The sequence below is a fragment of the Pseudophryne corroboree genome, chromosome 1, assembly GCF_028390025.1.
Source record: "Pseudophryne corroboree isolate aPseCor3 chromosome 1, aPseCor3.hap2, whole genome shotgun sequence".
Taxonomy (NCBI): Eukaryota; Metazoa; Chordata; class Amphibia; order Anura; family Myobatrachidae; genus Pseudophryne; species Pseudophryne corroboree.
Window position 1 is genome coordinate 725230271 of NC_086444.1, and position 26025 is coordinate 725256295.

Consider the following 26025-nt stretch of genomic DNA (forward strand, 5'->3'; position numbering starts at 1 on the left):
ATGGCCTGACGGTGCCTCCACCGGACGTAAAACTTAATTTCAAAATTCCAGTTACCTCACCTCTGCCCTGGTGATAATTAAAATTCTCGACTGGCCTGCCGATGCCACCACCGAAAATAAAAACAAATTAATTCCTAAATACCAGTGCTCATTGCCCTACCACATGAGCGGGAGGGTGGGTGCATTCTTGGATCCTTGTTCAGCATGAAAGAGGGAGCCTGCCTGGCATTCCTGGTCTTTTGTACCTCCCAGGTAACTCTCCTCCCCCTTTTTCCTACAGGCTGCTCCTATGCTACCTGCTCTATCCTCCCCTTCCCCCTCCCCTCCCCCTTTCTCCTATTCCCTGCCCCAGGCTTCCTTCTTTTAAAAAACCAGGACGCTTATTTATTCTCAGTCCTATTTGGCCATCGAATTCTTTAATACTGTAGCAGTGGACATATAGGAGCAGTGTATACCACTGTGACTGCCTGGTCACTGGAATGACTGATGGCCAGGACACTACCACTGGTCTGATGCAGCACAACACAGCAACACTGTGAGGGACTTGTTGTTGTTGTTGTTGTTGTTATTATTATACAGCAGCAGTGGACATATAGCAGCAGCGTATACCACTGTGACTGCCTGGTCACTGGAATGACTGATGAGACAGGACACTACCACTGGTCTGATGCAGCACAACACAGCAACACTGTAAGGGACTTGTTGTTGTTATTACAGGTTGAGTATCCCTTATCCAAAATGCTTGGGACCAGAGGTATTTTGGATATGGGATTTTTCCGTATTTTGGAATAATTGCATACCATAATGAGATATCATGGTGATGGGACCTAAATATAAGCACAGAATGCATTTATGTTACATATACACCTTATACACACAGCCTGAAGGTCATTTTAGACAATATTTTTTATAACTTTGTGCATTAAACAAAGTGTGTCTACATTCACACAATTCATTTATGTTTCATATACACCTTATACACACAGTCTGAAGTTCATTTAATACAATATTTTTAATAACTTTGTGTATTAAACAAAGTTTGTGTACATTGAGCCATCAAAAAACAAAGGTTTCACTATCTCACTCTCACTCAAAAAAGTCCGTATTTCGGAATATTGCGTAATTCGGAATATTTGGATATGGGATACTCAACCTGTATTATTATTATTATTATTATTCGTCAGCATTGGACATATAGCAGAAGCGTATACCACTGTGACTGTCTAGTCACTGGAATGACTGATGGCCAGGACACTACCACTGGTCTGATGCAGCACAACACAGCAACACTGAGAGGGACTTGTTGTTGTTGTTGTTGTTATTATTATTATTATTATTATAATACTGTAGCAGTGGACATTTAGCAGCAGCATATACCACTGGACATATGCCAGTAGAGGACATGATTTTAGTTGTTTTTATCCATTTGTATCAATGATTAATTAATTTTTTTATTGATTTTTAACTGAACCAAAAATTGAATCGAAACACTTGAGGGTATTTTTTGCCACAACCAAAACACGATAATGAGTTAGAACTAGAGATGTGTGGCGGGCACTTTTCTTGCTATGATTTTGGTACTGGTTCGTGTTTTGGATCTGGATCATAAACATATTTCATCTTCCTCGCAAAGGACTGTTGGACAGTCATTTGCTTAGTTGAAGTAGTACAAGTGGTCTTCCGACTTCCCCTCTGGGATGACGATCGACTCCCAGCAGCAACAACAGCAGCGGCAGCAGCAGCAGCAGTAGGAGGAAGTGGTTCTTGATCTTTCCCTATTTTATCCTCCAAATCTTTGTTCTCCATTACTTTTCTGGAGTTAAATAACAAAATGCAGCAAAGGAGAGCATACAGTACCTCTACACCACACAGGGCAAACCCTGCAAAAATTATTTGGATTAAATATTAAAAACCTGTTTATTTGGAGTAAATAATATACAGCAGAGGACAGCACAACTGAACTTATATGGCAGCACCATTGGACTGGATTTATACGGCAGTACCACTGGACTGGATTTATACGTCAGTTCCACTGGATTTATATGGCAGTACCACTGGATTTATACACCAGTACCACTGGACATAAACAGCAGTGTTACTGGATTTATACGGCAGTATCACTGGACTGGATTTATACGCCAGTACCACTGGATTTATATGGCAGTACTACTGGACATATACGACAGTATCACTGGATTTATACGACAGTATCACTGGACTGGATTTATATGGCAATACCACTGGACATAATTTATATGCCAGTACCACTGGATTATACGGCAGTACCACTGGACATATATGGCAGTATCACTGGAATTATATGGCAGTACCACTGGACATATACAGCAGTATCACTGGACTGGATTTATATGGCAGTTCCACTGGACATATACGGCAGTGTCACTGGAATTATATGGCATTACCACTGGACATATACGGCAATATCACTCGATTTATACAGCAGTACCACTAGACATATATGGCAGTATCACTGGACTAATACAGCAGTATCACTGGACTGGATTTATAAGCCAGTACCACTGGATTTATACGGCAGTATCACTGGATTTATATGGCAGTATCACTGGATTGTATTCTTACGCAAGTACCAATTGACATATACGGCAGTACCACTGTATTTATACGCCAGTACCACTGGACATATACGGCAGTATCACTGGATTTATACGGCAGTACCACTGAACATGTACGACAGTACCACTGGATTTATACAACAGTATCACTGGACTTATATGGCAGTATTACTGGACAAATACGGCAATGTCACTGGACATATACGGCAGTATCACTGAACTTATACGGCAGTACAGGGACACCACCACTGGACTGATGCAGGACAACACATCACCACTGTAATGGACTGGACTTATACAGCAGCACTGGACATATGGCAGCAGAGGACACCACCACTGTGACTGGACTGATGCAGCATAAGACACTACACTGGAATGATGCAGCACAACACAGCACCACTGGACTGGATTTATATGGCAGCGGTGGACATATGGCAGCAGAGGACACCACCACTGTGACTGGACTGATGCCGCACAATATGCTACCACTGTACTGATGCAGGACAACACAACACCACTGCAATTGACTTATACAGCTACACTGGCAGCAGAGGAAACCACCACTGTGACTGGACTGATACAGCATAAGACACTACAATGGACTGAGCAGCACAAGACAGCATTGGAATCGCCATCCCACTTTCCCTCCCGCATAAACACTGAGGACAGAGACACGTCCTCTTGCTTCACTCTCCAATGCCGGAGTTAAAATGACGGCGACACGCGACTCCTTATATGGAATCCAAAACCTGCGAGAATCCGACAGCGAGATGATGACGTTTTGCCTTGTTCTGGTTTCCGAGTCAGGCGGGAAAACCTGAGCTGGGCTCGGCTCAGGGCTCTGGTAGTGAAGTTCGGGTGGGTTCAGTTATCAGGGAACCGAACCCGCTCATCTCTAGTTAGAACCAAAACACGGTGGGGCAGCACATCTCTACTTGTAATTAATATTTTCTTGTTTTGCAGAAGTGAATTCAAATAACATGAGATCTGAGTATTAACATTTAAGAAAGCTAGTCCCAAAATGTAATTACTCTGAAGAATAAAATCAACAATCGTACTCTTAAACTGGAGGGTGCCACACTGTCAGGCAACTAACTTTCAAAGCATTGTGCTATCTCTATGTAGCATTTTGAACTACAGTATATGGACAAACCATAAAATTTTTGAGGCATCATTGGTATTTATTTTAGAGATGTGCGGCGGGCACTTTTCGTATTTTGTGTTTTGGTTTTGGTTCTGGTTCCATGTTCGTGTTTTGGATCTGGATTGGTTTTGCCAAAACCACCCTTTTGTGTTTTGGTTTTGGCTTTGAATCTGGATGATTTTTGAAAAAATTCGAAAAAAAGCTAAAATCACAGAATTTGGGGGTAATTTTGATCCTACAGTATTATTAACGTCAATAACATTCATTTCCACTCATTTCCAGTCTATTCTGAACACCTCACACCAAACAATATTGTTTTTAGGCCAAAAGGTTGCACCGAGGTGGCTGGATGACTAAGCTAAGTGACACAAGTGTGCAGCACAAACACCTGGCCCATCTAGGAGTGGCACTGCAGTGTCAGACAGGATGGCAGATTTAAAAATTAGTCCCCAAACAGCACATGATGCAAAGAAGAAAAAGAGGTGCAATGAGGTAGCTGTATAACTAAGCTAAGCGACACAAGTGTGCATCACAAACAACATGGGATGCGCTGGAATTTGCCCAGATGTAATACACGCACAATATTGGTGGCACAGGAGAGTGTACCCCTAAACCACACACACGGAAAAGCCTGTAAAATTAATTTGGATAATAATAACTCTTCTATTCGGAGCTATTATAATAATATACAGCACAGAAGAGCAAACCCTGTAAAAATTATTTGGATAATAATATAAGTAATGTATATAACCCTTTTATTTGGAGTAAATAATATACAGCACAGGACACCACCACTGGACTTATGGCAGCACAAGACACCACCACTGGACTGATGCAGCACAAGACAGCACCACTGGACTGGACTTATACGGCAGTACCCCTGGACTTGTACAGCAGTACCCCTGGAGTTGTACGGCAGTGTCAGACAGGATGGCACTTTAAAAAACTAGTCCCAAACAGCACATGATGCAAAGAAGAAAAAGAGGTGCAAGATGGAATTGTCCTTGGGCCCTCCCACCCACCCTTATGTTGTATAAACAGGACATGCACATTTAACAAACCAATCATTTCAGCGACAGGGTCTGCCACACCACTGTGGCTGAAATGACTGGTTTGTTTAGGCCCCCACCAAAAAAGAAGCAATCAATCTCTCCTTGCACAAACTGGCTCTACAGAGGCAAGATTTCAACCTCATCCTCCGATTCCTCACCCCTTTCAGTGTGTACATCTTCCTCCTCACAGAGTATTTATTCATCCCCACTGGAATCCACCATCACAGATCCCTGGGAACTTTCTGGAGGATATTTCTGGTAAAGGTCTTCCTGGAGGATTTTATAATTCATTTTGATGAACATCATCTTCTCCACATTTTCTGGAAGTAACCTCCTATACCGATCGCTGACAAGGTTACCGGCTGCACTAAACACTCTTTCGAGTACACACTGAAGGGGGGCAACTTAGGTAAAATAAAGCCAGTTTGTGCAATGGCATCCAAATTGCCTATTTTTCCTGCTAGTATACATACGGACTGTCTGACATACCTACTTGGATGCTGTCACTCATATAATCCTCCACCATTCTTTCAATGGCGACAGAATCATATGGAGTGACAGTAGACATGTCAGTAATCGTTGGCAGGTCCTTCAGTCTAGACCAGATGTCAGCACTCGCTCCTGACTGCCCTGCATCACCGCCAGCAGGTGGGCTAGGAAATCTTATCCTTTTCCTCGCAGCCCCAGTTGCAGGAGAAAATGAAGGAAGAGCTGTTGATGGGTCAAGTTCCGCTTGAGTTGACAATTTTCTCACCAGCAGGTCTTTGAATCTCTGCAGACTTGTGTCTGCCAGAAAGAGAGATACAATGTAAGCTTTAAACCTAGGATTGAGCACGGTGGCCAAAATGTAGTGCTCTGATTTCAACAGATTGAACATCCTTGAATCCTGGCAAAGCGAATGAAGGGCTCCATCCACAAGTCCCACATACTTTGTGGAATCGCTCTGTCTTAGCTCCTCCTTCAATTTCTCCAGGGGCTTCTGCAAAAGCCTGATGAGGGAAATGACCTGACTCAAGCTGGCAGTGTCTGAACTGACTTCACGTGTGACAATTTCGAAGAGTTGGAGAACCTTGCACAAGACGGAAATCATTCTCCACTGCACTTGAGTCAGGTGCATTCCCCCTCCTTTGCCTATATTGTAAGTGGATGTATAGGCTTGAATGGACTGTTGCTGCTCATCCATCCTCTGAAGCATATAGAGTGTTGAATTCCACGTCGTTACCACCTCTTGCTTCAGAAAATGGTAGGGCAGGTTCAGGAGTGTTTGCTGGCGCTCTAGTCTTCGGCATGTGGTAGCTGAATGTTAAAAGTGGCCCGCAATTTTTCAGGCCACCGACAGCATCTCCTCCACGCCCCTGTCATTTTAAAAAAAAATCTGCACCCCCAAATTAATTGTATGTGCAAAACATGGGATGTGCTTGAATTTGCCCAGATGAAATGCACACACAATATTGGTGGCATTGTCCGATATCACAAATCCCCAGGAGAGTCTGGGGATAAGCCATTGTGTGATGATGTCCCTCAGTTTCCGTAACAGGTTGTCAGCGGTGTGCCTCTTACAGAAAACGGTGATACATAGCGTAGCCTGCCTAAGAACGTGCACCCCAAAAAATGCCTCTTTCTCTCTGTGTGTTTGTACTACTGCCTAAGAACGAGTTGGTGTTTGCGAGATGCTGCTACTGGTGCCGCTGCTGTTGTTGCTGCGGGAGGCAATACATCTACTCAGTGGGCTGTCACAATCATATTGTCCTTTGTCTGCCCTGTTCCACTTGTCCACATGTTCGTGGTTAAGTGGACAGTGAGTAAAGCTGCATTTTTTAGGACACTGAGGACACTTTTTCTGACGTCTCTGTACATTCTCAGTATCGCCTGCCTAGTGAAGTGGAATCTAGATGGGATTTGGTACCAGGGACACACTACCTCCATCAATTCTCTAAGTCCCACTGAACTAATGGTGGATACCGGACACACGTCTAACACCTACATAGCTGTCAAGGCCTCAGTTATCCGCTTTGCAATAGTATGACTGCTGTCATATTTCATCTTCCTCGCACAAAGGACTGTTGGACAGTCAATTGCTTTCTTGAAGTAGTACAAGTGGTCTTCCGACTTCCCCTCTGGGATGTCAATAGACTCCCTGCAGCAACAACAGTAGCGGCAGCAACAACAGCAACAGTAGAAGTAGGCATACAACTCAGGGATTTTCCGGAGGAATCCCGGTTAGGAGAGGACTCCTCAGTCTTGCCAGTGACATGGCCTGCATAACTACTGACATTCCTGACTGAGGAGGAAGTTAATGTTGAGGGAGTTGATGGTGTGGCTTGCAGGAGCGTGGGTACAAGAGGAAGAAGGGATTTAGGTGTCAGTGGACTGCTCACGCTCTTACCCAAAGTTTCACAACTTGACACTGACTTCAGCAGTTGACGTATAAGGGAGGATGTTCCTAGGTGGTTAACGTCCTTACCCCAATTTATTAAGAATTGACAGAGGCAACACACGGCTTGACACCAAAGACGTAGCTTTTTTGGTATTTAGCCCAGGCATCACAATGGGCTTGTCACAACTGAGGGCCTGAGCTGACGGGAGGCAGCCTCAGTTGTAGGGGCTGAGATGTACCGGAACCTGGGAGGTTGTATCAGACCCCTGGACATGTAAGTAACATGAATAATAACTGCCCGAAGGCGTGACCACGACAACTTGGATAAAAGTCAATGATGTTTATTATGACAACTCCGCAACACAGCAGCAGTAAAAGAAAACGTAAAAGTCAGCAAAGAATAAATACAGTTCCTGGGTACTACAGGATGGCAGGAGCCACAGGGCACTGGTAGTGTGAGATAGTTCTTATGATCTTCTAGATGGAAAGTCCTTACCAGGCCCGACTGTAGCAATGGAGATAACCCAGGATTGTGCCAGCTGGTGTTCCAGGAAAAGCTGGGTTGCTGAAGATAAAACAGCTGCTGTGGATACTGGCTGGAACCAGACTGTTGTTAGCACGGAGTGGATACTGGCTGGAACCAGTTAAATAATAAATGAACTTGGGAGCGATGAAATATGAACTGAAATGTAGAACTTGAGAGCGGAGAAATAATAATACCGGTGGAGAGTGGTAAAGTGTAGAAAGGACACCGGCCCTTTAAGGGAAGCTGTACTCTGCTGGAAGCTGAGCTGGAAGCAGGTAATGTTGTAGCTGGAAACAGATGAATCCACAATGGATTGGAGAGTCAGGCTACACCGCAGGTGGAATGCTGGTGCGGGTCTCTATGGCAGAAGTCTGGAGACAGGAGCTGGAACCTGGAAGACATTCACAGAAGAGAGACAAACTGGAACTAGGTTTGACAACCAAAGCACTGACGCCTTCCTTGCTCAGGCACAGTGTATTTATACCTGCAGCAAGGAAGGGATTGGCTAGGCAATTATGCAGATTATCAATACTGAGAACAGATTGGTGGAAATGATCAGCTGACAGAATCCAAGATGGCTGCGCCCATGCAGACACTTGGAGGGAAGTTTGGTTTGTAATCCATGTGGTAATGAAAACAGTAATGGCGGCGCCGGCCACCGGAGACAGGAGGCGCCAGGCTGACAGCTGCACATCCAACCACGCGGACACAGCGGAGGCCGCGGGAGACGCCATGCCAGGTGTAATATGGCGTTTACTGTGACAGCGTCCCAGAGTGACAGGAGAGGATACAGGAATGTACACATCAGGATAACAGATGGAATCCGGTCCTGGAGCGCTGAGCCAGCCTTAGGAGGCATCTGATGGGTAAGAAATGGCGTCCAGATACCCGGATCGTGACAGCACCCCCCCCTTTAGGAGTGGCCCCAGGACACTTCTTTGGCTTTTGAGGAAACTTGGAATGGAATCTCCGGACCAAGGCAGGAGCATGGACATCAGAAGCATTGGTCCATGAACGTTCCTCAGGACCATAACCTTTCCAGTCAATAAGATATTGTAGTTGACCGTAACGGTGACGTGAGTCCAGGATCTTGGCCACTTCATACTCAACGCCTCGTTGAGTTTGGACTTTCGGAGTTGGAGGAAGTGAGGAATGAAACCGATTCAAGATCAGCGGTTTCAACAGGGAAACATGGAATGTCCTGGGTATTTTTAAGAAGGGAGGCAACTGGAGTCTGTAAGCAACAGGATTGATGACTTGTTCAATCTTGAAAGGACCGATATAGCGAGGTGCAAACTTCATACTGGGAACTCTTAACCTCAAATTCTTTGTGGATAACCATACCCGATCACCCACCTTGAGAGCAGGAACTGCTCGACGCTTCTTATCCGCAAACTTCTTGTACCTGAACGATGCCTTGAGCAGAGCTGATCGTACGCTCTTCCAGATATTGGCAAACTGATGCAAGGTGATATCCACTGCGGGGACAGAAGTTGCTGGAAGCGGTTGGAACTCAGGGACTTTAGGGTGGAATCCAAAGTTAGTGAAGAATGGTGTTGAAGCAGATGAAGAATGATACTGGTTGTTATGACAGAACTCGGCCCAGGGAAGTAATTGAACCCAGTCATCTTGAGAGGAGGACACATAGATGCGGAGGAAGGCCTCCAAGTCCTGATTCACCCTCTCGGTTTGACCATTGGTCTGAGGATGGTAAGCCGTGGAAAACTTTAGCTTGACTTGGAGGACTTGACATAAACTTTGCCAGAATTTGGCTGTGAATTGAACTCCTCGATCTGAGATAATTTCTTCAGGAAGACCGTGGAGTCGGAAGATCTCTTGTATGAATACTTGAGCCAACTTGGAAGCTGACGGAAGACCGGTGAGAGGAATGAAGTGTGCCATCTTGGTGAACCGGTCAACTACCACCCAGATGGTATTGAACTTGTTGCACATGGGTAAGTCTGTAATGAAATCCATCGACAAGTGGGTCCATGGTCGACGGGGAACGGATAGTGGAACCAGTTGCCCTGCAGGCGACTGGCGGGATACTTTATGTTGGGCACACTTTGGGCAAGATGCAATAAACTCCAAGACGTCCTTTTTCAGAGTTGGCCACCAATAGGACCTAGAGATAAACTCCAGGGTTTTTTGGATACCTGTATGTCCGGCAAAACGGGAAGCATGGGCCCAATGCATGAGCTTCTTCCTTAGCATCGGCTTCACAAAACTTTTCCCTGATGGGGGCGTAGAGTCCATCCCTACCGTGGAGAATGCCAACGGATTTATAATAGGATGCTTGTCTGAAGACTCTGACTCATTTTCTTGCTCCCATGAGCGGGAAAGGGCATCGGCCTTGCGATTCTGAGAGCCCGGACAGAACTGGAGTTTAAAGTCGAACCTGGAAAAGAAAAGTGCCCATCTGGCCTGACGAGGGTTGAGACATTGTGCGCCCTTCAGGTATAAAAGGTTCTTGTGGTCTGTAAGTATGGTGATTGAATGAGAAGCTCCCTCCAACAGATACCTCCACTCTTCTAGAGCGAGCTTGATGGCTAGCAACTCCTGGTCGCCAATGGCATAGTTGCGCTCAGCTGGGGAGAACTTCCGGGAGAAGAAACTGCAAGGGTGTAAATGGCCATCTTTAGCCCTCTGAGATAACACCGCTCCTACTCCAACGGAGGAGGCATCCACCTCTAAGATGAAAGGAGAGTCGATGTCAGGCTGTTTCAGAACAGGCGCAGAGATGAACCTTTGTTTTAAAAGATGAAATGCTTGCATGGCTTCTTCAGACCACTTGGACGGGTTAGCACCCTTCTTAGTGAAAGCAGTAATAGGCGCCACAATGGTGGAAAAGTCTCGTATAAACTTTCGGTAATAGTTGGCGAACCCTAAGAACCTCTGGACCCCTTTGAGGGTTAAGGGTCCCGGCCAATTTTGGATTGCTTGTAGTTTCTCAGGATCCATCTCTAGTCCGGAACCGGACACAATGTACCCTAGAAACGGAATGGACTTGACTTCAAAGACGCATTTTTCTAATTTGCAATAGAGATGATTGACACGGAGACGGGACAGAACCTCTTTAACCCAAAAACGATGTTCCTCTAAATCGTTGGCAAAAATGAGGATATCGTCTAGATAGACCACGACATGACGGTATAGAATGTCTCTGAAGATCTCATTGACAAAATGCTGGAAGACAGCTGGAGCATTGCTCAATCCGAAGGGCATGACGAGGTACTCATAATGTCCGTCACGGGTGTTAAAGGCGGTCTTCCACTCGTCACCCTCACGGATCCGGATGAGATTGTATGCACCTCGCAAGTCCAGCTTTGTAAAGATGGTAGCTCCGCTAACTCTGTCAAAGAGCTCAGTAATCAGGGGTAAAGGATAACGGTTCTTGATGGTAATGTCGTTCAAACCTCTGTAGTCGATGCACGGCCGCAGACCACCATCTTTCTTTTTTACAAAAAAGAAGCCTGCGCCGGCTGGAGAAGAAGAAGGTCGAATGAACCCCTTTGCTAGGTTCTCTTTAATATATTCCTCCATAGAATGCGTCTCAGGCAGAGACAACGGATAAGTTCGGAATGAAGAACTCCCACTCTCAGACGAACTGGTAGAGTCCTTAAAGAAATAACTGCATCAAAAATTTTGCTGCCATCCACGGCAGTTAAAGAAATGGACGAAGGAAGTCTCTCGGTGGGTAGGGACCACCGTTTAACATAGGCTTCGGTAATAAAGTTCCCAGCTGCTCCGGAATCAAGGAGGGCAATGACGTTCCGATAACGTTGAGCAACTTGAAGCGAGACTGGGAGATTACAATCTTGAGGAGATGGAGAGGAGATCATTACTCCTAGCCGGCCCTCTCCTTGGCGAGCTAGGATTTGGAGTTTCCCGGACGTTTGGGACAGGCATTAATGGTGTGAGACGGAGCTGCACAATAGAGACAGAGAAACTCGGAGAGACGTCTTCGGCGCTCAGCAGGAGTTAAACGGGAACGGCCAAGTTGCATGGGCTCATCTTTAGATGGTGACAGTTGACGAGGAGGAGGAGCAGAAGATTTTGGAGCAGATGATCTTCCACGCTCAGTTGCTCTCTCTCTGAAACGTAAATCAACTTTCGTGCAGAGTGAGATTAGCTCATCTAACTTAGAAGGTAAGTCTCTGGTAGCTAACTCATCTTTAATACGCTCAGATAAGCCATGCCAGAATGCAGCATACAGGGCCTCGTCGTTCCATGCCAGTTCGGATGCCAGGATCTGGAACTGTATCAGATATTGTCCTACAGTACGTGACCCCTGGCGTAAACGGAGAATCTCGGATGAAGCTGAGGTTACCCGGCCTGGCTCGTCGAAGATGCGCCTGAATGTTGACACGAAGGCAGTGTAGGAAGATAGCAGGGTGTCGGACCTCTCCCATAACGGTGATGCCCAATCAAGGGCTGAGCCACTGAGAAGAGAAATAATGTAGGCAATTTTTGTACGGTCACTGGGAAAATTGCCAGGTTGTAGCTCAAACTGAATCTCACACTGGTTGAGAAATCCCCTGCAGAATCTTGGAGATCCGTCAAATTTTGCTGGCGTTGGAAGATGAAGACGTGGAGCAGAAATGGGTAAGGTGGGTGGGGTTATAGCTGGAGTCACTGTGGTTGACGCACCAGACGCGCCTGATCCACGGAGAGTTGTCTGAATCCCATCCAGCCGAGTAGAGAGATCCTGGAGACAGCGGATGATGTGGCCCTGTGCAGCCTCCTGATGTTCTAGTCGGGCTGACAGTTCTTGCATCGGCCTGGCCGCTTGATCCTGGTCTCCGGCTGGATTCATTGAGTCAGTGCTTACTGTCACAACTGAGGGCCTGAGCTGACGGGAGGCAGCCTCAGTTGTAGGGGCTGAGATGTACCGGAACCTGGGAGGTTGTATCAGACCCCTGGACATGTAAGTAACATGAATAATAACTGCCCGAAGGCGTGACCACGACAACTTGGATAAAAGTCAATGATGTTTATTATGACAACTCCGCAACACAGCAGCAGTAAAAGAAAACGTAAAAGTCAGCAAAGAATAAATACAGTTCCTGGGTACTACAGGATGGCAGGAGCCACAGGGCACTGGTAGTGTGAGATAGTTCTTATGATCTTCTAGATGGAAAGTCCTTACCAGGCCCGACTGTAGCAATGGAGATAACCCAGGATTGTGCCAGCTGGTGTTCCAGGAAAAGCTGGGTTGCTGAAGATAAAACAGCTGCTGTGGATACTGGCTGGAACCAGACTGTTGTTAGCACGGAGTGGATACTGGCTGGAACCAGTTAAATAATAAATGAACTTGGGAGCGATGAAATATGAACTGAAATGTAGAACTTGAGAGCGGAGAAATAATAATACCGGTGGAGAGTGGTAAAGTGTAGAAAGGACACCGGCCCTTTAAGGGAAGCTGTACTCTGCTGGAAGCTGAGCTGGAAGCAGGTAATGTTGTAGCTGGAAACAGATGAATCCACAATGGATTGGAGAGTCAGGCTACACCGCAGGTGGAATGCTGGTGCGGGTCTCTATGGCAGAAGTCTGGAGACAGGAGCTGGAACCTGGAAGACATTCACAGAAGAGAGACAAACTGGAACTAGGTTTGACAACCAAAGCACTGACGCCTTCCTTGCTCAGGCACAGTGTATTTATACCTGCAGCAAGGAAGGGATTGGCTAGGCAATTATGCAGATTATCAATACTGAGAACAGATTGGTGGAAATGATCAGCTGACAGAATCCAAGATGGCTGCGCCCATGCAGACACTTGGAGGGAAGTTTGGTTTGTAATCCATGTGGTAATGAAAACAGTAATGGCGGCGCCGGCCACCGGAGACAGGCGGCGCCAGGCTGACAGATGCACATCCAACCACGCGGACACAGCGGAGGCCGCGGGAGACGCCATGCCAGGTGTAATATGGCGTTTACTGTGACAGCGTCCCAGAGTGACAGGAGAGGATACAGGAATGTACACATCAGGATAACAGATGGAATCCGGTCCTGGAGCGCTGAGCCAGCCTTAGGAGGCATCTGATGGGTAAGAAATGGCGTCCAGATACCCGGATCGTGACAGGGCTTATTCAACCCACAGATAACAACTGTCTCTCCCAGTGCCTGGTTTAAAAAAAGCACATCACCATCAGAATCCTCATCGTCAACTTCCTCCTCTGCACCATCAACACCCATATCCTCATCCTGGTTTACTACAACAGTGACATCTTCAATATGAATATCAGAAACTGGACTGTGGGTGCTACTTCCAGCACTTGCAGAGGGCGTGCAAATGGTGGAAGAGCCACCTCTTCCCATCCAGTGTTAGGAAGGTCAGGCATCGCAACCGCTGACACACTTGGACTCTCCTTGGGGATTTATGATACCATCTTGGAACGCACAGTTCTTTGCTGTGCTTTTGCCAGCTTAACTCTTATCATTTTTCTAGCGGGAGGATGAGGGCTTCCATCGTCATGTGAAGCTGAACCACTAGTCATGAACATAGGCCAGGGCCTTAGCCATTCTGTTAAGTTCGTTTAACTTACAGGAAAAAGCAATACCTAAATACAGAAATGTTCAGGCCGCTGCGACTGCTAAGCGTGTGGGTGATAAACCTCTATGAAATGTATACATGTTGCATAAGCACGCCGTCACGTAAGCACAAAGTAGCTACACGTGCGGCCGAATACACTTTAACCCTTAACAGGAAAGGAATGCAACACCAATTGTTTATGTTATGTTGTGGTCCAACGCAGCAAGAAATATTTACTTAAAAGGGGGTAAACACAGAATATACAACACTTTCACAGAGAAGAAGCTACAACCAATGGATACATATGTTTGTTCACCTGCGCCACCCGGATCCGGTTCTCAGTCAATCTGGAAAGATGACCTTCAGAGAATAGACTGAGGCTGGCCAGGAGGCTTGGTTTTTATACAATAGTCCAAAGCATGAAACAAAGGAAACTGTAATCTCTTCTTTCATAGGTCAAAGGGCTGGTCATTTACAGTACATGAGGGGTCATAGGTTGGTTTGAATAGGTGGGCGATGCCTGCTCCAGGTGCACTTGCAGGTGTCCTCCACTGGGTTCCCACAGAATATCAAGAGTACAGTAAATACAGTGTGATATTAATAATATATTCCTGCACATATCTATGCACAGGAGCATGCTACTTTCTGCAAACTGCCATCGGAATATTGCCCTTGAAATAATGTACATCTGGATATCAAACATCACCTCCTAACATAATTCTGTCCCCTCATATCCTGCAAAGTTGAATCCCTCTGTTGTTATACTTCCAAAGTTATGTAATTTGCTGGCGTGGTGTGTGTAGGCTGTGTGTAAATTATGCACTATGTGGATTAAATATCACATATGTCTTTGTGGCTTTTCCATGCGAATGCGTATGCTACCGTATTTACTCATACCACGTGTTAATACGCAGGACTTCGTGAGCCAATGTACGCAATGTGCGGGTATGCGCACGCACGGCAGAACAAGCACATGCACGGAGGCCACTCTGTGTGGTGTTTGCATGTGATGCACGTGGGTATAATATTTTCGACTTCGACACAGTTCTTTGCCACTCCATGTCATAAATGACATATTAGCAAGTTTACATTTCTCCTCAGACCATTTAAATTTATTTATTTTTGGGTCTTTTTAATGAACTTTGGCTTTTTGAATTTTACATGCCCACTACTATCACATTGGGCATTGGTCTTGGCAGACGACGTTTATGGCATTTCATCATCTATGTCATGACTAGTGGCAGCAGCTTCAGCACTAGGAGGAAGTGGTTCTTGATCTTTCCCTATTTTATCCTCCAAATTTTTGTTCTCCATTATGTCACGATCCGGGTATCTGGACGCCATTACTTAGCCTTCAGATGCCTCCTAAGGCTGGCTCAGCGCTCCAGGACCGGATCCTGATGTTTACATTCCTGCATCCTCTCCTGTCTCTCTGAGACGCGGTCACAGTAAACGCCATATTACATCTGGCATGGCGTCTCCCGCGGCCTCCGCCGCCGTCCCTGAGTTTCTGCATACAAAGTGTCAGAGTGGCGATTACGTCAGCCACGGCCTCCGCTGTGCCCGCGTGGTTTGGATGTGCATTCATCAGTCTGGCGTCTCCTGGTTCCTGTGGCCGGCGCCGCCATTGCTGCTTCAATTCTCACATGGATTACAAACCAAACTTCCCTCCAAGTGTCTGCATGGGCGCAGCCATCTTGGATTTTGTCATCTGATCATTTCCACCAATCTGCTGTCTGTATTGTTGATTTGCATAATTGCTTAGCCAACCCCTTCCTTGCTGCAGGTATAAGTAAGCTGTGCCTGAGCAAGGAAGGCGTCAGTGCTTTGGTTGTCTAACCTAGTTCCAGTTTGTCTCTCTCCTGTGGTTGTCTTTCAGGTTCCAGCTCCTGTCTCCAGACTTCTGCTATAGAGACCCGCACCAGCATTCCATCTGCGGTGTAGCCTGACTCTCCGGTCCATTCTGGACTCACCTGTTTCCAGCTACAACAATCACCTGCTTCCAGCCCAGCTTCCAGCAGTGTACAGCTTCTCCTAAAGGGCCGGTGTCCTTTCTGCAGTTTACCACTCTCCACCGGTATTATTATTTCACCGCTCTCAAACAATCACCTGCTTCCAGCCCAGCTTCCAGCAGTGTATAGCTTCTCTTAAAGGGCCGGTGTCCTTTTCTGCAGTTTACCACTCTCCACCGGTATTATTATTTCACCGCTCTCAAACTCCAAACTTCATTATTATTTCATCGCTCTCAAGTTCGTTTATTATTTAACTGGTTCCAGCCAGTATCCACTCCGTACCAACAACAGTCTGGTTCCAGCCAGTATCCACAGCAGCCGTTTTACCTTCAGCAGCCCAGCCTTTCCTGGAACATCAGCTGGTACGATCCTGGGTTCTCTCCATTGCTACAGTCAGGCCTGGTAAGGACTTTCCAACTAGAAGATTATAAGAACTGTCTCACACTACCAGTGCCTGTGGCCCTTGCCACCCTGTAGTACCCAGGAATTGTATTTATCCTCTGTTGACTTTTATGTTTCCTTTTACTGATGCTGTGTTACGGAGTTTGTCATAATAAACATCATTGACTTTTATCCTGGTTGTCGTGGTCACGCCTTCGGGCAGTTATTCTACATGTTACTTACATGTCTAGGGGTCTGATACAACCTCCCAGGTTCCGTTACATCTCAGCCCCTACAACTGAGGCTGCCTCCCGTCAGCTCAGGCCCTCAGTTGTGACAGTAAGCACTGACCTAATGAATCCAGCTGGAGACCAGGATCAAGCGGCCAGGCCAATGCAAGAACTGGCAGCCCGACTTGAACATCAGGAGGCTGCACAGGGCCACATCATCCGCTGTCTCCAGGATCTCTCTACACGGCTGGATGAGATTCAAACGACCCTCCGTGGACCTGGCACGTCCGGTGCGTCCACTACAGTGACACCAGCTGTAACCCCACCCACCTTACCCATTTCCAGTCCACATCTTCATCTTCCAACGCCAGCAAAATTTGATGGATCTCCAAGGTTCTGCAGGGGATTTCTCAATCAATGTGAAATCCACTTTGAGCTTCTACCTGGCAATTTCTTCAGTGACCGTACCAAAATTGCCTATATCATCTCCCTTCTCAGTGGCTCAGCCCTTGACTGGGCATCACCTTTATGGGAGAAGTCTGATCCCCTGCTATCCTCCTATACTGACTTTGTAGCTACATTCAGGCGCATCTTCGACGAGCCAGGCCGGATAACATCTGCTTCATCTGAGATTCTCCATTTACGCCAGGGAACACGTACTGTGGGACAGTATCTTATACAGTTTAAAATCCTGGCATCCGAACTGGCATGGAACGACGAGGCCCTGTATGCTGCATTCTGGCATGGCTTATCAGAACGCATCAAGGATGAGTTAGCTACCAGAGACTTGCCCTCTAAGTTGGATGAGCTAATTTCTCTTTGCACGAAGGTTGATCTACGTTTCAGAGAGAGAGCAACTGAGCGAGGAAGATCATCTACTCCTAAATCTTCTGCTCCTCCTCCTCGTCAACCATCTCCATCCAAGGATGAGCCTATGCAAATTAGTCGTTCCCGTCTATCTCCCGCTGAGCGCCGAAGACGTCTCTCTGAGTCTCTCTGTCTCTACTGTGCAGCTCCGTCGCACACTATCAATGCCTGTCCCAAACGTCCGGGAAACTCCAGATCCTAGCTCGCCAAGGAGAGGGCCGGCTAGGAGTAATGATCTCCTCTCCATCTCCTCATGACTGTAACCTCCCAGTGTCGCTCCAAATTGCTCAACGTTACAGGAACGTCATTGCCCTCCTTGATTCCGGAGCAGCTGGGAATTTCATAACCGAAACTTATGTTAAACGGTGGTCCCTACCCACCGAGAGACTGTCCTCGTCCATCTCTTTGACTGCCGTGGATGGCAGCAAGATTTTTGACGCAGTCATTTCCTTAAGGACTCTTCCAGTTCGTCTGAGAGTGGGAGTTCTTCATTCTGAGTATATTTCTTTTTTAGTGATTCCAAGAGCCACACATCCAGTGGTTTTAGGCCTTCCATGGCTCCGTCTCCACAACCCATCAATTGACTGGACGACTACGCAAATACTGGCATGGGGTCCCTCCTGTGCTGAGACTTGTTTAGCCAAAATTCTTCCTGTTTGTTCTTCCTTCCCCAGGTCATCTGATGTTCCGCCTCCTCCATATCAAGACTTCACAGACGTGTTCAGTAAAGCCTCTGCTGATATCCTTCCTCCTCATAGAGAATGGGACTGCCCAATCGACCTCATTCCAGGGAAGGTTCCACCGCGAGGCCGAACTTATCCGTTGTCTCTGCCTGAGACACACTCCATGGAAGAGTACATCAAAGAGAACCTGGCGAAGGGTTTCATCCGACCATCTTCTTCTCCAGCCGGCGCAGGCTTCTTCTTCGTTAAGAAGAAAGACGGTGGTCTGCGTCCGTGCATCGACTACAGAGGTCTGAACGATATTACCGTCAAGAACCGATACCCTTTACCCCTGATTACCGAGCTCTTTGATAGAGTTAGTGGTGCAACTATTTTCACAAAGCTGGACTTGAGGGGTGCCTACAATCTCATCCGAATCCGTGAGGGTGACGAGTGGAAGACCGCCTTTAACACCCGTGACGGACATTATGAGTACCTCGTCATGCCCTTCGGATTGAGCAACGCTCCAGCAGTCTTCCAGCACTTCGTGAATGAGATTTTCAGGGACATCTTGTACCGCCATGTCGTGGTTTATCTAGACGACATCCTCATCTTTGCTAATAATCTCGAAGATCATCGTTTCTGGGTAAAAGAGGTTCTTTCCCGTCTCCGTGTCAATCACCTCTATTGTAAATTGGAGAAGTGTGTGTTTGAAGTTAAAACCATTCCGTTTCTAGGTTACATTGTGTCCGGTTCCGGACTAGAGATGGATCCTGAGAAACTCCAAGCAATCCAGAATTGGCCTATACCCTTAAGCCTCAAAGGGGTCCAGAGGTTCTTAGGGTTCGCCAATTATTATAGAAAATTTATACGAGACTTTTCCACCATTGTGGCGCCTATCACTGCATTAACCAAGAAAGGTGCTAATCCGTCCAAGTGGTCCGAGGAAGCTACACAGGCCTTTCACCTTCTGAAGCAACGGTTCATCTCTGCACCAGTTCTGAAACAGCCCGACACCGACTCTCCTTTTATCTTAGAGGTAGATGCCTCCTCCGTTGGAGTAGGAGCAGTGTTATCCCAGAGGGCCAAAGATGGACATCTACATCCTTGCAGTTTCTTCTCCCGGAAGTTCTCCCCAGCTGAGCGCAACTATGCCATTGGCGATCAGGAGTTGCTAGCCATCAAGCTCGCTCTGGAGGAGTGGAGATACCTGTTGGAGGGAGCTTCCCACTCAATCACCATACTTACCGACCACAAAAATCTTTTATATCTCAATGGCGCACAATGTCTGAATCCTCGTCAGGCCAGATGGGCACTTTTCTTCTCTAGGTTTGACTTTAAACTCCAGTTCTGTCCGGGTTCTCAGAATCGTAAGGCCGATGCCCTTTCCCGCTCATGGGAGCAAGAAAATGAGTCCGAGTCTGCAGACAAGCATCCTATTATTAATCCGTTGGCATTCTCCACGGTAGGGATGGACTCTACGCCTCCACCAGGGAAAAGTTTTGTTAAGCCAGTTCTAAGGAAGAAGCTCATGCATTGGGCCCATGCTTCCCGTTTTGCTGGACATACAGGCATTCAGAAAACCCTTGAATTTATTTCTAGGTCCTACTGGTGGCCAACTCTGAAGAAGGACGTTATGGAATTTATTGCCTCCTGCCCAAAGTGTGCCCAACACAAAGTCTCCCGCCAGTCGCCTGCGGGGCAACTGGTTCCATCATCTGTTCCCCGTCGACCTTGGACCCATTTGTCGATGGACTTTGTTTCCGATCTACCTATCTGCAACAAGTTTAATACCATCTGGGTGGTAGTTGACCGGTTCACCAAGATGGCACATTTCATCCCTCTCACCGGTCTTCCGTCAGCTTCCAAGTTGGCTCAAGTATCTATACAAGAGATCTTCCGACTTCACGGTCTTCCTGAAGAGATCATCTCTGATCGTGGAGTACAATTTGTAGCCAAATTTTGGCGAAGTTTGTGTCAAGCCCTCCAAGTCAAGTTAAAGTTTTCCACGGCTTACCATCCTCAGACCAATGGTCAAACCGAGAGGGTGAATCAGGACTTGGAGGCCTTCCTCCGTATATATGTGTCTTCCTCTCAAGATGACTGGGTTCAACTCCTTCCTTGGGCCGAGTTCAGCCACAACAATCAATACCATTCCTCATCTTCTTCTGCACCATTCTTCATTAATTATGGATTCCACCCTAAAGTCCCAGAATTCCAACCGCTTCCCGCAACTTCTGTTCCAGCAGTGGATGTCACCTTGCGTCAGTTTTCAAATAACTGGAGGAACGTCCGCGCAGCCCTGCTTAAAGCCTCATTCAGGTATAAGAAGTTTGCCGATAGGAAGCGTAGAGCGGTTCCTGCTCTCAAGGTGGGTGATCGTGTGTGGCTGTCCACGAAGAATTTGAGGTTGAGAGTTCCCAGCATGAAATTTGCACCTCGCTACATCGGACCCTTCAAGATTGAACAAGTCATCAATCCTGTTGCCTACAGGTTACAGTTACCATCCTTCTTGAAAATACCCAGGACATTTCATGTTTCTTTGTTGAAACCGCTGATCCTGAATCGGTTTCATTCCGCACTTCCTCCAGCTCCCAAAGTTCAGACTCAACGGGGAGTCGAGTACGAGGTGGCCAAGATTTTGGACTCACGTTTCCGTTACGGTCAGTTACAATACCTCATTGACTGGAAGGGCTATGGTCCTGAAGAACGCTCTTGGACCAATGCCTCAGATGTCCATGCTCCTGCCTTGGTCCGAAATTTCCACGCAAAGTTTCCTTTAAAGCCTAAGAAGTGTCCTGGGGCCACTCCTAAAGGGGGGGGTGCTGTCACGATCCGGGTATCTGGACGCCATTACTTAATCTTCAGATGCCTCCTAAGGCTGGCTCAGCGCTCCAGGACCGGATCCCATCTGTTATCCTGATGTTTACATTCCTGCATCCTCTCCTGTCTCTCTGAGACGCGGTCACAGTAAACGCCATATTACATTTGGCATGGCGTCTCCCGCGGCCTCCGCCGCCGTCCCTGAGTTTCTGCATACAAAGTGTCAGAGTGGCGAATCCGTCAGCCGCGGCCTCCGCTGTGCCCGCGTGGTTTGGATGTGCATTCATCAGTCTGGCGTCTCCTGTCTCCTGTGGCCGGCGCCGCCATTGCTGCTTCAATTCTCACATGGATTACAAACCAAACTTCCCTCCAAGTGTCTGCATGGGCGCAGCCATCTTGAATTTTGTCATCTGATCATTTCCACCAATCTGCTGTCTGTATTGTTGATTTGCATAATTGCTTAGCCAACCCCTTCCTTGCTGCAGGTATAAGTAAGCTGTGCCTGAGCAAGGAAGGCGTCAGTGCTTTGGTTGTCTAACCTAGTTCCAGTTTGTCTCTCTCCTGTGGTTGTCTTCCAGGTTCCAGCTCCTGTCTCCAGACTTCTGCTATAGAGACCCGCACCAGCATTCCATCTGCGGTGTAGCCTGACTCTCCGGTCCATTCTGGACTCACCTGTTTCCAGCTACAACAATCACCTGCTTCCAGCCCAGCTTCCAGCAGTGTACAGCTTCTCTTAAAGGGCCGGTGTCCTTTCTGCAGTTTACCACTCTCCACCGGTATTATTATTTCACCGCTCTCAAACAATCACCTGCTTCCAGCCCAGCTTCCAGCAGTGTATAGCTTCTCTTAAAGGGCCGGTGTCCTTTTCTGCAGTTTACCACTCTCCACCGGTATTATTATTTCACCGCTCTCAAACTCCAAACTTCATTATTATTTCATCGCTCTCAAGTTCGTTTATTATTTAACTGGTTCCAGCCAGTATCCACTCCGTACCAACAACAGTCTGGTTCCAGCCAGTATCCACAGCAGCCGTTTTACCTTCAGCAGCCCAGCCTTTCCTGGAACATCAGCTGGTACGATCCTGGGTTCTCTCCATTGCTACAGTCAGGCCTGGTAAGGACTTTCCAACTAGAAGATTATAAGAACTGTCTCACACTACCAGTGCCTGTGGCCCTTGCCACCCTGTAGTACCCAGGAATTGTATTTATCCTCTGTTGACTTTTATGTTTCCTTTTACTGCTGCTGTGTTATGGAGTTTGTCATAATAAACATCATTGACTTTTATCCTGGTTGTCGTGGTCACGCCTTCGGGCAGTTATTCTACATGTTACTTACATGTCTAGGGGTCTGATACAACCTCCCAGGTTCCGTTACATCTCAGCCCCTACAACTGAGGCTGCCTCCCGTCAGCTCAGGCCCTCAGTTGTGACACATTATTTTTCTGGAGTTATATAACACAATATGCAGCACAGGACAGCGTATCCCTACACCACACAGGGCAAACCATGTAAAAATGATTTGGATTAAATATTAATAACCCCTTTAAATGGAGTAAATAATATATAGCACAGGACAGTACCACTGGACTTATATGGCAGTACCACTGGAATTATATGGCAGTATCACTGGAATTATATGGCAGTACTGCTGGAATTATACGGCAGTATCACTGGAATTATACGGCAGTACCACTGGATTTATACGGCAGTACCACTGGACTGGATTTATATGACAGTATCACTGGAATTATATGGCAGTATCACTAGAATTATATGGCAGTACCACTGGACTTATACGCCAGTACCACTTGATTTATATGGCAGTACCATTGGATATATGTGGCAGTATCACTGGAATTATATGGCAGTACCACTGAACATATACGGCAGTATCACTGGAATTATACGGCAATACCAATGGACTTATATGGCAGTACCACTGGACTTATACGGCAGTACCACTGGACTGGATTTATATGGCAGTATCACTGGATTTATACACCAATACCACTTAAATTATACAGCAGTATCACTGGAAATATACAGCAGTTCCACTGGACTTCTACAGCAGTACCACTGGACTGATACAGCAGTACCACTGGACTGGATTTATATGGCAGTATCATTGGATTTATACACCAGTACCATTGGAATTATACGGCAGTATCACTGGAATTATACGGCAGTACCACTGGATTTATACACCAGTACCACTGGATTTATATGGCAGTACCACTGGATTTATATGGCAGTATCACTGTAATTATATGGCAATATCACTGGAATAATACAGCATGATCACTGGAATTATACGGCAGTATCACTGGAATTATACGGCAGTACCACTGGATTTATATGGCAGTACCACTAGACTGGATTTATATGGCAGTATCACTGGACTAATATGCCAGCACCACTGGAATTATGTGGCAGTATCAGTGAAATTATCTGGCAGTACCACTGGAGTTATCCGGCAGTACCACTGGACTGGATTTATATGGCAGTATCACTGGAATTATACGGCAGTATTACTGCAATTATACAGCAATACCACTGGATTTATATGCCAGTAACACTGGATTTATATGGCATTACCACTGGACATATACGGCAGTATCACTGGAATTATATGCCATTACCACTGAACATATATGGCAGTATCACTGGAATTATTTGGCAGTACCAATAGACTTATACAGCAGTATCACTAGATTTATACGGCAGTAACACTGAACTGGATTTATATGGCAGTATCACTGGACTTATACGCCAGTACCACTGGAATTATACAGCAGTATCACTGAAATTATACAGCAGTACCACTGGACTTATACAGCAGTACCACTGGATTGCCATTGGACTGGAATTATACGGCAGTATCACTGGAGTTATACGGCAGTTACCACTGGAGTTATACGGCAGTACTACTGGACTGGATTTATATGACAGTATCACTGGAATTATACAGCAGTATCACTGGAATTATACGGCAGTACCACTGGATTTATACACCAGTACAACTGGAATTATATGACAGTACCATAGAACCATAGAAACTGGGAAGAAGGACATTATTCGCATTGGGGTGATCTATAGACCACCAGGCCAGGGGCAGGATTTGGACAGGAACCTATTGTTGGACATCTCTAAAATGGCTTTAAAGGGAGAAGTTATAATCATGGGAGACTTTAATTTACCTGATGTAAATTGGGAGGGGTCTTTTGCAAGTTCAGCTACAAGTGGCAAATTTCTACATTCCTTACAGGGAGCATCTCTCAAGCAATTGGTGAGGGAGCCCACTCGCAAATACTCAATATTAGATCTAATTCTTACAAATGGTGATAGGATATCTAATATATATGTGGGTGAGCACCTGGGATCCGGGTTCACTACGGCTGGCCGGCGGTCGGGCTCCCGGCGACCAGCATCCCGGCGCCGGGAGCCCGACCGCCGGCTTACCGACAGCTTGGCGAGCGCAAATGAGCCCCTTGCGGGCTCGCTGCGCTCGCCACGCTACGGGCACGGTGGCGCGCTACGCGCGCCACACTATTTTATTCTCCCTCTATGGGGGTCGTGGACCCCCACGAGGGAAAATAATTGTCGGTATTCCGGCTGTCGGGCTCCCGGCGCCGGTATACTGAGCGCCGGGAGCCCGACCGCCGGCAAACAGAAGACCACCCCCTGGGATCCAGTGATCATCAAGCAGTATGGTTTAGTATAAAGACAGGATCCAACTCCTGTCACACAAAAACAAAGGTGTTGGATTTTAGAAATGCTGACTTTGCAAAAATGGGGAAATATTTAAGTGATTCATTGGTAGACTGGAGGAACTTGGAAGAAGTGCAGGAGAGGTGGAAAAAACTGAAAAGTGCAATACTAAGTGCAACAGACCTTTGTATCAAAATGGTTAGGAAAAGCACCAGGAAAAGGAAGCCAGTGTGGTTCACAAAAGAAGTATCAACTAGTGTGAAAGCAAAAAAGATGGCTTTTAGGAAATGCAAACAGACTCAAAATAATAACGACAAAGAGGTGTATCTGGACAGACGGAAGGATGCTAAGAAAGTGATCAGACGTGCAAAGGCAGAAGCTGAAGAGAAAATGGCCCAGTCAGTAGATAAAGGGGGCAAAACTTTTTTTAAGTATATAAGTGAAAGGAGAAAATCAAATGGAGGAATAATAAGACTTAAGACAGAGAGTGAGCATTTGGTGGAGGGAGACAAGGCAATAGCAGATCACCTAAATAATTATTTTTGCTCAGTATTTACTACAGAAGAAGGGATGTGGCCACAGTTAAGTTGCAAGGACATTCATAAAAATAAGGTAGATGAAAATACATTTACAGAGGAGAAGGTCCTAACAGAACTTTCAAAACTAAAAGTGGATAAATCAATGGGACCAGATGGGATACACCCAAGGATACTCAAAGAGCTAAAAGATGTGCTGGTTACACCTTTAACAGAATTATTTAACCAGTCGCTAAATACAGGTGCTATTCCAGAGGACTGGAAAAGAGCAAATGTAGTTCCACTGCACAAAAGTGGAAGCAAGGAAGAAGCAAGTAACTACAGACCAGTAAGCCTTACATCAGTAGTAGGGAAAGTAATGGAAAAACTATTAAAAGAAAGAGTAGTGGAATATCTTAAATCAAACAACTTACAGGATCCAAAACAGCATGGATTTACTGGTGGGAGATCATGCCAAACAAATCTTATTGCCTTTTTTGACTCTGTGATGAAAATAATAGATCAAGGGGGAGCTGTAGATGTAGCATATCTTGACTTTAGTAAGGCATTTGACACTGTCCCACATCGCAGACTGCTAAATAAA